The sequence below is a fragment of the Armigeres subalbatus genome, chromosome 3 (assembly GCF_024139115.2).
Source record: "Armigeres subalbatus isolate Guangzhou_Male chromosome 3, GZ_Asu_2, whole genome shotgun sequence".
Lineage (NCBI taxonomy): Eukaryota > Metazoa > Arthropoda > Insecta > Diptera > Culicidae > Armigeres > Armigeres subalbatus.
The window spans coordinates 183,667,142-183,680,113 of record NC_085141.1 but is presented as its reverse complement, the minus strand read 5'-3'; positions in this window follow the sequence as shown (position 1 = coordinate 183,680,113).

Sequence of the window (12,972 nt, the reverse complement as noted above, 5' to 3'; positions counted from 1 at the left end):
GTCAGCACTTCCATCGTACCACGTTTCATGATGGCTAATTCTATTTCGAAATCCCCACCCCGCCCCCTCTCTATCATCACAATTAGTAGAGCTAACGCAAACTGAACTAGATAGCGACGGGACACCCGAGCATGATCTGCTCCCTCCGCCACAATATGGGGCAATCTCGCAAATGCCTGGCGTTTTAACAATGATGGAAACGGCTTTAGAGCCGAGAATCCTGATTCACCGGCAAAGTTGAAAGGGAACTCGGTACGACCGGCGATAGTGGTAATCCTGATACCAGCATAGACGGTACCATCCATCGGGGACGATAGAACGAAGATTGAAAGAGAGCTCTCTTTTATTGCTTTGTTATTGATTTTTCCAGGAGATCGCGACGATACTTTGCCAGAATAGAATTTTCCCATTCCTATTTGGAATCAGACTAACAGTGGGGCGTATAACGACACTAAACTGATTCTTGTGGAATAATGCAGATACCGTACTGATAAAGACGTAAAACTGACAATTGTTTTGTGTAGTATATGAATCGACATAAAGTATACATACTTAGGGGAAGGGGTACGGTTATGGGTCCATAATTTTGCCCCTAGTTGATATCATGCCGACATTACTATACCAATGGGGGCTTCCAGTAGCCTTGCGAGCAAAGGCGTGGGATTGCCAATACGGAGATGGCAAGTTCGATTCTCGGTACGGTCCAGGATGTTTCGGGTTGGAATCTTTCTCTAACCCTGGGCATAATGTACCCATTATACTTGCCACACAAGATACTCATGCAATGGCGGGCATAGAAAGCTTTCAATTAATAACTGAGGAAATGCTAATAGAATATTGAAGAAGAAGTACTATACCAATGGAAATCTAGATGAACAACCTTACTACTAGCTAAAAAAATAGCTTGATTTCGACGAGTTGAATAAAATTTTGAAAGCTATGCAATGTTGTCATTTTAGATTTTTTTTATTTGTGTTTCGACGCTTCAAAACCCGATTGAAAAGGGGAATAATCAATTTCAACCGCCCAGATTTAAAGAAGAAGAGTAATTTATCTATTAGTTTAGCCACGATGTGCTGAAAAACAAAATTATCCGTCTAGCAGGGTGTGCCTTTCTTATGCATTACGGAAAAAATGAAAACAATCCTATAAGAATGGTCTTAAAAGCTCTTTATTTTTAGCATGCTTTTGACATCGTCTTCCCGGACTTTTGGAAAGGTTTCGTTTCAACGCTCCCAGAAGGACGATATGCCGCAGTGAATTCGTCAGACGTTCAGCATATGCAATGGCTAGTGTTGGCACGGCAGAAGACCTAATAAACACGTCACGGTTCCAATCCTGTTTATTTGCAATAGCTTTTAAGCTACAAATAGTTGGCTTTCATTATAATTTGTAAGCCTGTGACTCTTTGTTTTCAGATACTAGTCTTCCTAACCACCATGATAGCTCGAAGCTTTTTAATTAGCAATTCGTAGTATAGTATTGTAATTTATCTATCTACATATATAAAACTATGGGGCCTTCCTTAGCCGTGCGGTAAGACGCGCGGCTACAAAGCAAGACCATGCTGAGGGTGGCTGGGTTCGATTCCCGGTCCCGGTCTAGGCAATTTTCGACTTGGAAATTGTCTCGACTTCCCTGGGCATAAAAGTATCATCGTGTTAGCCTCATGATATACGAATGCAAAAATGGTAACTTGGCTTAGAAACCTCGCAGTTAATAACTGTGGAAGTGCTTAAGTGAACACTAAGCTGCGAGGCGGCTCTGTCCCAGTGTGGGGATGTAATGCCAATAAGAAGAAGAAGAAGAAGAAGAAGATATATAAAACTAAAATGGTCTGTGTCAGTATCCGCATGATTCAAAACGACTGGATGGATTTTTTTTCATTCTTCAGCAGATATGCTAGCGAAAATCACAAATAAGATGATTATACAAATAATCCCGCTGTCAATTTGAAATTCGCCACTTGTTTTGCTACTCCCTCTTCAAAAACCCAAATCTGATGTAATAAGGTTCCTACAGTGCACGATGCGCCACGCCGGGAAATTAGGAGGAAAAAATTATTTTCACCCCAGAGATGATATTTTAGGAACAAAGTATCTTTAGCAAAGTCAAAGCTTATTATTAAAGCTTTATTTTGAAGTTTGTTGCAATAGGGTGGTCTCATTAAATTTTGTATTTTTGAATGGGGGAAAAAGGGGATCCATTTCTCCCTGGGTTAGACAGAGGAAGGGCTAAGGATTGCTCTGCATGTTTTGGAACTGAGGAATTTGAAGGAAATTGTTTTTTTTTCATCATTTTAAAAAATGGCTTTTTGCATGAGGATATCAAAATCATCAGTTCTAGAAGTGTTGTAAAACCGAAAATAAAAAAAAAATGTTTATAGTAATCAGGAGGCGTACACTTTTCTAACTCAGGAAAAGAGGCGAGCGCAGCCACAGCCGACATGTCTACATCCGTGTGCCGCTGACCAAAATGCCCACGTCCCTAAATTGAGAAGAACTTTCAACGGAAATAAAGGAGATTTTTGCAGTTGAGGAGGTTATTGACTGAAATTAGCTCGATATAGTGTTTATCAGCTTTGTGGACCCCTTAAAACGCTATATTTGTTCTAATCCGAAGTTTCGGTAGTGCCGAACAGTGCATAAGGGGTTCCACACACGCTATGACATGTTGTACAACTTTGATTCCGCCCTCAGCAAATTTTGTTCGGTCGGAGTAAAGTCGGACTGTCTGTGGGCAGGTTGTACTCTCTAATAGCCGTACAGCTTGCCCACAGACGATCGGACTTTACTCCAACCGAACCAAATTTCCTGGGAGCGAAGTCAAAGTTGTACAACATGTCAGAGCGTATATGGGGCCCCACATGCACACCTGTGGCAAAATGGCCTCACTCATATAATCTATTGTAGGACATTTATGAACAAATAAGGTACCCCGGGGCAAGTGGGACCTAAAAAAAACGCTAGTTCAGAAAAATCGTTAACGCATACTTAGAAAACAGGGTATTTCAGGACATTAACCACGAATACATCATTATATGCTTCCGTTGTTGAAGTGTAGACGTGTTGTAAGCCATTTATTCAGTTACAAAAATATTGGTAGTGACATAAATAAATTTACCTGTGGGACCAGCTTACCCCTTCAAACGGGGCAAGTGGAACCTATTCTGCTTTATACTGTCGAACGAAATTATAATTTGAAGAATGTAGATATAATGTTCATGTAATTTATGAGTCGTAATATTTCAGATCATGGATGGAGGTTATCGCTTGACAGACTTTTGTTTTTGTTAAAAGAAAGAAATTACAATGTTAGCAAATATAAAAACAAGACAACAGCCGGTTTACTGTTTAATTGGCTATTGTCTGGCTTTGCATTAGCTTACTTTCCTACCAAATGTGTTAGATGGAAGAGATGAGCAAATCATTGTTCATTTTTCGAATGAATGAATGTTTCGCAAATTATTACATAAATTAGGACTTCAAAAGGAACGTTTTTATTCAGGCGATCCGCAGTGTTGTAAATTTGTAATAGAACGAAATGACCAAATTATGTCTTAAGCACTTTATTTATCTCAAAACCTGTTAATCTGATGCGATGTTTAAAAATAACAAAACACAAGAAAAAACCGTTGATCTATTGTAGAACAAATAGATTGTTTGCACTGTAAACGGAAAATTTTGCATAGTTATAACCATTGCTCTTTTCCATGAGGAAGATAATTTCCAGAAAGTAAAATACACATTTGGTAAATCAACTGTACATTTACTTCTTAACAACGAAACCAAATATATCAACTGAATTTGATTCAGATCCATATGATATATGAGTGTCGAAGTTATTTTTCACTAGAAAACAATCTAAAAACAGGCAAAATGGCTCTATCGAAAATGTTTTTTAGATAGGGGAACGGTTCGCCACTTCATCTCATAGCTCCTATTTCAATCCCATCAAAAACAAAGCAATGGAAAGGAATTTGGTTTGTTTATTATTTTTGTGATTTTTTTCAGCAGTGAGCACGCATGTTGACAAAAAGAAGCGACGAATTTGGTGCCGTATTTCTTTGTTTGGCGATGAGATGGAAATATGTACAGTGAGATGGAGATCGGAACATTTCCCCTATGTCCCACTTGCCCCATGTATGTTAAAACTTAAGGACAAGTAAAAATTGCTGATTTTGGCTTTAATAAAAACTTTTAAATCGTTTTCGATGTCACACAATTATTTAATTTGTATTTGTATTTGTATTTATTAATCTTTTTCATCTGACTTTTATAGTCAGAAGTAATATATGTTATATGATGGTGAAAAGCCTACTTGAACCAGCCACATTTTGCCGAGTTCGAGAAGGCGTAAAAACCCCACATCTTATAAAAAACATAACAGGACATATAAAGATTGCTCAAAATATTCACTTTACACATCAATGATGAATTTAGAAACGACTATTTTGTTGAAAATCCATTTGTAACGTTCGACGGATATTTTGAATTAAATTTAAAAGAAATTCAAAAGCTTTAGACGTTTTTATCTTTTTAAGCAAAATCAATTGTAAATAAATTTTGAAATTAGTTTTTATTATTGTAATTAAATTAAAGAGAATAATATTTAGATTGAATTAAAGCTTAATTATTGTAAATTAATTATTTTTGTTCTTTTCTGTATATATTTTATTTCATTTGAATTAATTTAGCTTTGGACGTTTTTATCTTTTTAAGCAAAATACACCCAGGTTTTTTTTTTTACACGGTTGGAATTTATTAATTTCTCGGTGAACCCGAACTTTCACAGCTTTTTAAATACCACCTGAATTTTCTTTGATTTTTTGTGAATTTTTTCGTGGGGTTTATTCATTGTTACAATGACGGTGAAGGTCTTAAACGACTAAAACCAAACCGCGTAAAAAAAAACCTGGGTGTAATGCTAGAATTCGTTAAGTCGGCTTGACGATTCAAAGTCCAAAGCGAGACCAAAATGCAACCAGTCTTTGCCTGACTACTCGACTGTCTTGGGATAATGAAATGTTTCGTGCGGTTTGCGTCTCGGCTGAGCAAAGTGGTATACTGCTTCAGTGAGTGCAGCAATGGCTCCTGAAGGTATAGAGCTCTTTTTCAACCATTTGCTTAAATCTAGGAAGGCGCCAAACTGCTATCGCCATTCGAAAATCGTTAAAGAATAAGCAATTGTCCTTCAAGGTTTCCTGAAGGATAGAACCCTTAAGCTCGTTCATTTTCGCTCGCACTAGAGGAGTAGAAGTATCACGGTTTTTCAGTTCCGAGTTTGGTGAATAATACTTTCAAAGTGAAACGTGTGCACCTTCAAAGTCTGTCGAAGGTAGTAAACTGAGAACAGTGGTTTTAAAAAAGTGAAGTGTTGTAAAAAGAATCTTTTGATGTATTCCAGATACAGCTGATTTTCCGTCAGTGCGCCTGACGATTACGCGATTTTACTCCATTTGCCGGAGGAATTATTTGGAAAAACCCAGATTAATCAACCTAGCGGTGATGGCGCCTTTCTCGCGTAAAAAGGTAATAAATGTAGCCTTTACGCTTATACCACAGAGAACAGACATGGATCCTCGAACAAATTTTCGGTAAAAACGTGTGTAAAGATTTAAATCGCACCTCAGCGCCGCCAACGCAGGCTGCCCGACATAAAAACTCAATCTCACTAAGTGATGGCATTGGCATACACTACATAAACAATGTAGTGCTGCCACCTAGGAGCGAGACTAGGAACAATTCGAAGTGAACACTAGCGCTAAAAAGTAAAACACGGCAAATTTTAACCATATTTATCAGCACACTAGCACCGCGCACCGGGGGCATAACGACATACTTCAAAATGACCAGTAAAAACTTTACACAAGCACGCGAATGAAGATGAACGTCTGTTCTCTGTGCTTATACCTCGATGATGTACAAGAAAGCCAAAACAGTTACACCGTCTAATGTTATGATAGAAAATTTACACTAGTAGACGACAGATGGCGCTGCCAAAAGTTCCTCGAATATCCTATGTTCGAATTTTGACTTTCGGACAATTTCATGGTACTATGAAACTGAACGAAGAGCATACTTACGCCTAAATGCGTGCAACACGAGCATCTTTATAGTACGATGAAACACTTAATGGGAGCAAGCCACGGATAAACTTCATAAATATTCATAGATGCAAGGCATTTTTCATAACACATTATTGTTCTATGTGACTATGTCTCATCATTATTTTAATATTATCTATTTTTTGCAATTTGCAATTATTATGAAATTCAATAGTGATCAACAGCGTTTTAGTCTCTGTCGGATGCAACTTGTTGCAAGAAAATCAATTAAGAGTTTCTATGTGAAAATTTGGCTAATGTTTTTTATGGCATTTTGTGCACACACACGCACACACATACACACACACGCACACACGGACAGACAGACATTTGTTCAGCTCATCGAGCTGAGTCGAATGGTATATAACACTATGGGTCTCCGCGACTTCTATCAAAAGTTCGAATTTGGAGTGAAATGATAGCCTTTCGGTACAACTTTGTTGTACGAGAAAGGCAAAAAGGTAATTCGTTTAAATCATTTTTAATTAGTTTTGACTAACATTCGCCATTCGCGTTGGACTTCCAGCGCATAGGCGCTTTTTTTGTACGGGCTGGAGATTTGAAAGCGACCAGCGGAGTCATTTTGGGGTTCCCGTCCGAATTTCGTTGTGGGTCGCAGAGCGACCATTCGAGCTCGTGTGTCCGCTAAGGCCCGCCTTTCGAGGTAGCTAAACGGAGAGGAATGAAGTTCGCCAGTCAGTCGAGCGGAACTGACCGGACAGTCGCCAAAAACTGTCGTAGAACCACCCGTACGCTACAACCCCCGGTGGTCAGGTTCCGAGAGCACGGTCTCCGTACGTCGCTTATTATCGTATGCTGGACCGAACCTGAACCAAGAGTTAGTGGCTTCCTTTTAGTCCTCGCCCGGTGAATCGGAAAGGTACGTGAAGCCGGGTCGTAAGGGAAAGTGCCATCCGTCTTCGGCACCCCGCCGGAAAGCCATCCGTCTTCGGCACCCCGCCGGAAAGCCCTCCGTCTTCGGCACCCGCCGGAATCCCGCCATCGCTACGAAAATCCTGCGCAGGTACGTGGAAACATTGTAATCATGGCCATGAAGTTTCCCATATGAATATTAAGCCCATTTAGTATGTCGTCCAACCCGAATGAACTCCCTTGAGAATAAAATATGTTGAATTAGAAGATCTGGATGCCAATTGATTTTATTTGCAGCATTTCCGTTTAGAACACACTGTTCTCGTACGTTTCAGTTATTCCGTGGGTAGATTGGATATTTCAGACTTCTATTCCTCTTCGGTCAGTGAGTATTGGGTTGAGCGAGCTTAAGCGAGTACGAGGGGCAATAAGGGATAAGCAGAGCGAGTTTGGGTTTCCGTTGGTTTGGCAAGTGGTTTGGAAGATTCAGCCAGCAACCGTTCGAGGATTTCCCCTGAGGTATTGTCTCAAGAAAGTCGGGCAAAACAACAGACTGGTGGTCTCTCACACGTGAGAGTGGCGCTACAAGCCACCAAGGTTAATTAATTACCTCATACGATTTTGCGAACGGTTACACATTGAATTAAAATAAAAGTAATAGATTTTGCCGGTAGTTTAAAGTCATCATTAACCAAAACCATTAGTATGGTGCCGCAAATGGCTTTGATTCCAATTTTTTGTGCCAGGCGAATTCGTTGATAATTCTACTTCATCTTTCTAGAACATTGTTACCATTGAAAACGTTGACCCATTATTCGGCAGCCATAGTACCCACTTACCCCGTATTTTCACTTGCCTCGGGCCTTATTACCATTACAATTCATAATTAATTATCCATTATTGAGCTCCATTGGAAAAACTGAGCAAAATCCCTTCATATTCACTCAAATTTAACGCTGTGCGATTCTTCCACCTCACCTGTAAGGTTGTAGTTCAAACAATTAAGAGAAAACAAACAACCATGCGTTCACCATTATTTTACATGCAATTGAGTCATTTACATCACCATTCAGGCATTTTGCCCCAGGCCTATTTTATAAACATTTTTTAAATGCGCTAGAAAGTCATGAAAATCTTATTGTTTTGAAAAGGAAATCATTGTGAAATGTAACGATGAAATGGTTCGATATTCTTGTTTATATTGATGAAAACATCGAAAAAGCTTAAGGGGTGCATTTTGGACCGTTCTCCCCTACACTTATTGGTTTTTCTATCCTTCTAGCGTTCTATTGTCCTTCGGTACTTCAGACATTAATATGCTGAATATCAGCCTATTCGATATCCGTTATATGCGATTAAGTGTCAATTTAAATCACTGGATAATTATCGCGACAGGTTTGACGGAAAACTTTTCTGAATGTCAACGAAAAATTGTTCTGCTGAAATTTCATTTTGTTTTTGACGAATTCGGTGGAATTTTTGGTTTTACAACATTTCTAGAACTGATCATTTTAATTTCCTCGTCCAAAAAACCATTTTTAAAATGATGAAAAAAAACTCAAATTCCCCAGTTCTAAAATATGCAGAGCAATCCTTAGCTCTTCCTCAGTCTAACCCAGGGAGAAATGGATCCATTCAAAAGTACAAGCATTTGAAAATAGGGGAATCTTTCAAGAAAAACACTGATACCGATTTTTTAGGGTCACCCTAACATTATTATTTGAAATTATTATAACTAATGATACAAACGACGTACAACAATGGTTTCTCCAACAAAGTGCCTCAAAATTAAATAAGGAACAACTTTCTAGAACATAGTACTATGCTAAAATTAGAAATATAGGAGTTAATTTTTTTATCTTAAAATGTAGTGGAAACACCCTATTGCAAAAAACTTCAAAATAAAGCTTAAATAATAATTTGTTCCTAAAATATCATCGTCAAGGTGAAAATATTTTTTTCCTCCTAATTTCCCGGCGTGGTCCATCGTGCAGTGTTGAAATTAAAGTCGATTGTTCAACATAAGTACGCAAATGATCTACCATTGATTCTAATGGTATGCGCATTATAGCTGCCTGAGATCGTGCTCTTGAAAAAATAATAGACAAACCACGTGGTTTCCAAGATGGCCGACTCGTGCCTTTGTTGTATAATCACCTTAACGTTGAATTTTTTTACGGATCAACATACAGTTTTTTATGGATCACTTTGAAATCATCAGTGAATGAAAGTATAAATCATTTCATATATGGGTGGACATCATTCAGGTACACTAAAAAACTAGCGTCCCTAAGTGACTATCCTTTGGCACACCCATGGTATGGAGGTAATAGAATAAGTCCAAGTAATATAATAAATTCTCATTAGGCCGATACAAATAATTAAAAACTATTTTGTCTCCCTTCCCCTCGGGTTTTTTTGCCAAAAAATAATATTTTGAGAGGGCAACAAAATAAAATTCGATAATTTTGATAATTTTGGGGATTTTCAAAACATTCTTTAAGAAATCCGAGGAGTTTTTTTTTAATTTTTTTCATTTTAATATTTATTTTTAATTATCCCCTTAACCTTTCGGAGACCAGTAGGACAAAATGTTAATTAAATATTTGTAACGGCCCAATTTTGTTTTTATAAACATAAGTAAAGAAAATTATTTAGAGTTTTTTAGTGGAATGTCTTCACTTGTCATAAGATGAGTTTAATTCCACCAGTTGATTGTACCTTGACAGATACGTATTTCGACCTCAACAGTAAGGTCGTCTTCAGTGTCTCGAGCCAAGTTCGTACGTACGTCGAACCATATTAACGCAATATAAGGTTAGTGTCTTGGCTTAATGCAAAAAAGGCAACTACTCGGTGAACTAAATTGTTTTTTTTTTCGAAATTTTAAATCTTCTAATTGTTTTATTTTTCCATACAACACACGATTTTCATAACTAAAACTTGGTATTAACTAAAACATTATTAAAATCTTTCGTCAGAAGTTATAACGGCACCAAAGTTTCCTTTAATGATTTACAATAAACAGTTTCCCAACAATCATAGGATAATCATTGTGGTTGGTGGTGATTCAATGCGACGGCAAGGAAATTACGGCATCCGAAGTAAACGTCGGAAATAATCACTCGATTTTCGGCTCACGTCGGTTCTTCGTACTTCTGGGTTGTTCAAGCAATGAGATGGAAATGGAAATAAATTCATCAGTGAAGATTACTTCTTGTACTCGTCCACGCTCGCCGTCATCTGAGATGGGAAGGGCAGATCAAAAAAACAACACTACCGAGCTGGTAGCTACCGACGTAGGGGAGTCGTTCCGTTCAAATAGAAATATATGATGTTTAAACTTTAACCCGTATGATGCCAAAAATCATTCCACTGCAATCCCACATCACGGGGTATTCGAAATGCCCATAAAGTACCGCACCAACATGTGAGTAAATGACAACGCTCGGCACGCAATACAAGAGGGATGCCGAAATCGAATAGCACCGCCACGTTCTGGACACGACTGATCGACTTATGCACGTGACCCTTATGTGAACTGCTGTTCGGTGGAAAGACTGCTTTACAATATTTCAACCCGCGCGCGCCCGGCCGGCGCAATACCCTCGCACAAAAGTCATGTGAGCATCTCAGTGCGCGCAGCCCGTGCGGGTTGGTTTTGCTTTTCCTGTCCTATGTTGTTTATGCTCGCCACAAGAAAGGTATTGAAGTTAAGAAGGGTTACCGTTCCTGTTTCTAAGAAAACATGTACCTGTTTTAATTATACTCGGCGGGTACTAAGTATTAGAGCGCAAATTTAGATGATCATAGGAGTATGTTAATTGAATAATCAAATGCAAATACAGATATGTATGTATAAAAAGGTAGCTCAAAAAACACTTTTTGCAATTCCTGATCATAATACTTGGTTCACAGTTCACCTTTGAGGGATAAAACGGCCTACTTTTCCATACCAACAAAATGGGTGCTTTAATGAACATTATGCTACTCAAATGAGTTGCATAATAGTAGTTTATATGATTTTTTCAGCACGAGTTGTACTGCGAGTGCTGAAAAAATCGAGTTTTGCAACAAGTTGCACACGCTATTTTATGCAGTGACGAAAAATGAGCTTCAATATGATAAATCTGTACCAAAATTGTACAGTCTAATTTACTCCACATGATCATTTTAAACTCATTTGACTTGCATAATGTTCATTAAAGCACTCATTTCGTTGATATGGATAATTGATAGTTGCACAAACTAATATTTTCAATTTTTTTATGTGTCGCCCTCTTATTCCATGCCATTTGATGCCCTGATACTCTGGGCAAAATTTTAGCCAAATCGGACGATTGAGCGGTGCTAAACTCGTTAGAAGTTAATATGGGAAAAATGTATCCTCCATACTCCATACTCGGAAGACAGTGCAGTGATTTGAAGTTAGAATGCTCCAATTACGATTAAAAAGTATGATACTCATTCAATTTTTACGGAATAAAATACAGAATGTTATACGAAAAGATTAAAGTTCATTCGACAAAGTTATTAGTATTTTACTGAAGTGTTGTAGGGGGAAAAGTATTACTTTTCTATAGTAAAACGAAATTCACTTAAACTGTACTTCAGTAAAATGCGCCAATAACTTCGCCGCGTAAACTCGAATCTTCTCGAGGTTTTTCAGCATAACAGTCTGTATTAAATTATCCAAGCACTGAATGAGTAGGCATAGTTTTTGATCGTAATTGAAGCATTCGAACTTTAAACCAGTGGTTTTCTATATTTCTCCGTACATGTTTTCCATAATAACTTCTAACGAGTTTAGCACTGCCCAAACGTTGACCGATTTAGCTACAATTTTGATCATAGTATCAGGGCATCAAATAGAATGGAATAAGAAGGCGACCCATCAAAAAGTTAAAAAAAAACGAATCTGTATGAAATAGCGGTGGTTGTGAACCTGTCGAAACAATTAGTTTTCTGCATTAAATCCAAGAGAACGACCAGATTCATTATAGCTGCCCTAATTTTATTATTGCAAATAGAGGCCACACTCTTCCTCTTTCAAACGATATGCTGACCTCAAAGATCGAAATGTTGTTGTTAGTTATGACAGTTATGTAGAGTTATGACAGTTTTGGTGAGTCAAGGGTCTGTCTCATTTCCCGACTTAAACTCAAATTAAACCAAAAAGTGACAGTTCAAAAATTATCAAATAATCCTGCTGGCAGAGCAAGATTACTTTTGACAGATATCGAATCATTCTTGTTTGATCTCCTATTGGAATTGTTGGGTAGCACCAGCCATTCTCATAAACGGATATTTTTTAAATTTCTTAACTGTCACTTTTAAGTCAATTAAATTTAATTCGGGAAATGAGACAGAGCCCAAGAATTGACAAAAATCGAGGGGTCCATAATAATGATTTCGTGTATAACTATCGAGGGGTCCATCTTTCTAAAGAATTTATCTCGGATCCTTCATAAACTCGCCAAAAGCTTGCGAAGGAATATAAACTTAGGCATTTTGGAGAGCCTCGTGCAAATAGTGGCCCAGTCTAAGCGAGAATTACTCCCATACTTTTTTCCATATAAACCTTTACAGAGTTTATTTTCTTTACTTTACCGAGACATTTTCTGGGAACTTTTTCTAGTGTTTTTTATCCATAAAATCTAAGACACGTATTATTCATTCTTCGGAATTTCTGGATTAGGGAGTGAATTAAAAATCTGGGAGAATAAAACCCACCAGAATTCTTGGATTAGAGTTTCATAGTAAGTCTTGTGTAAGGAACTTTTTGAAAGTCATGTCGGAATTTCCTATTATATATAGGAGAATATTTCTTCATAATTCGTAAGGGAGAAATTCCTCAGAGTTATCAGAGAGAAGAACTATCTGACCTAAGGTGAGTAATTCACCAGGAACACAGGAGGATATATTTTTCCAAGTTCCTGATAAATTCCTCGTAATTTCTGGGGAAGGGATTTCTCAAAATTCGAGCGAGAGTG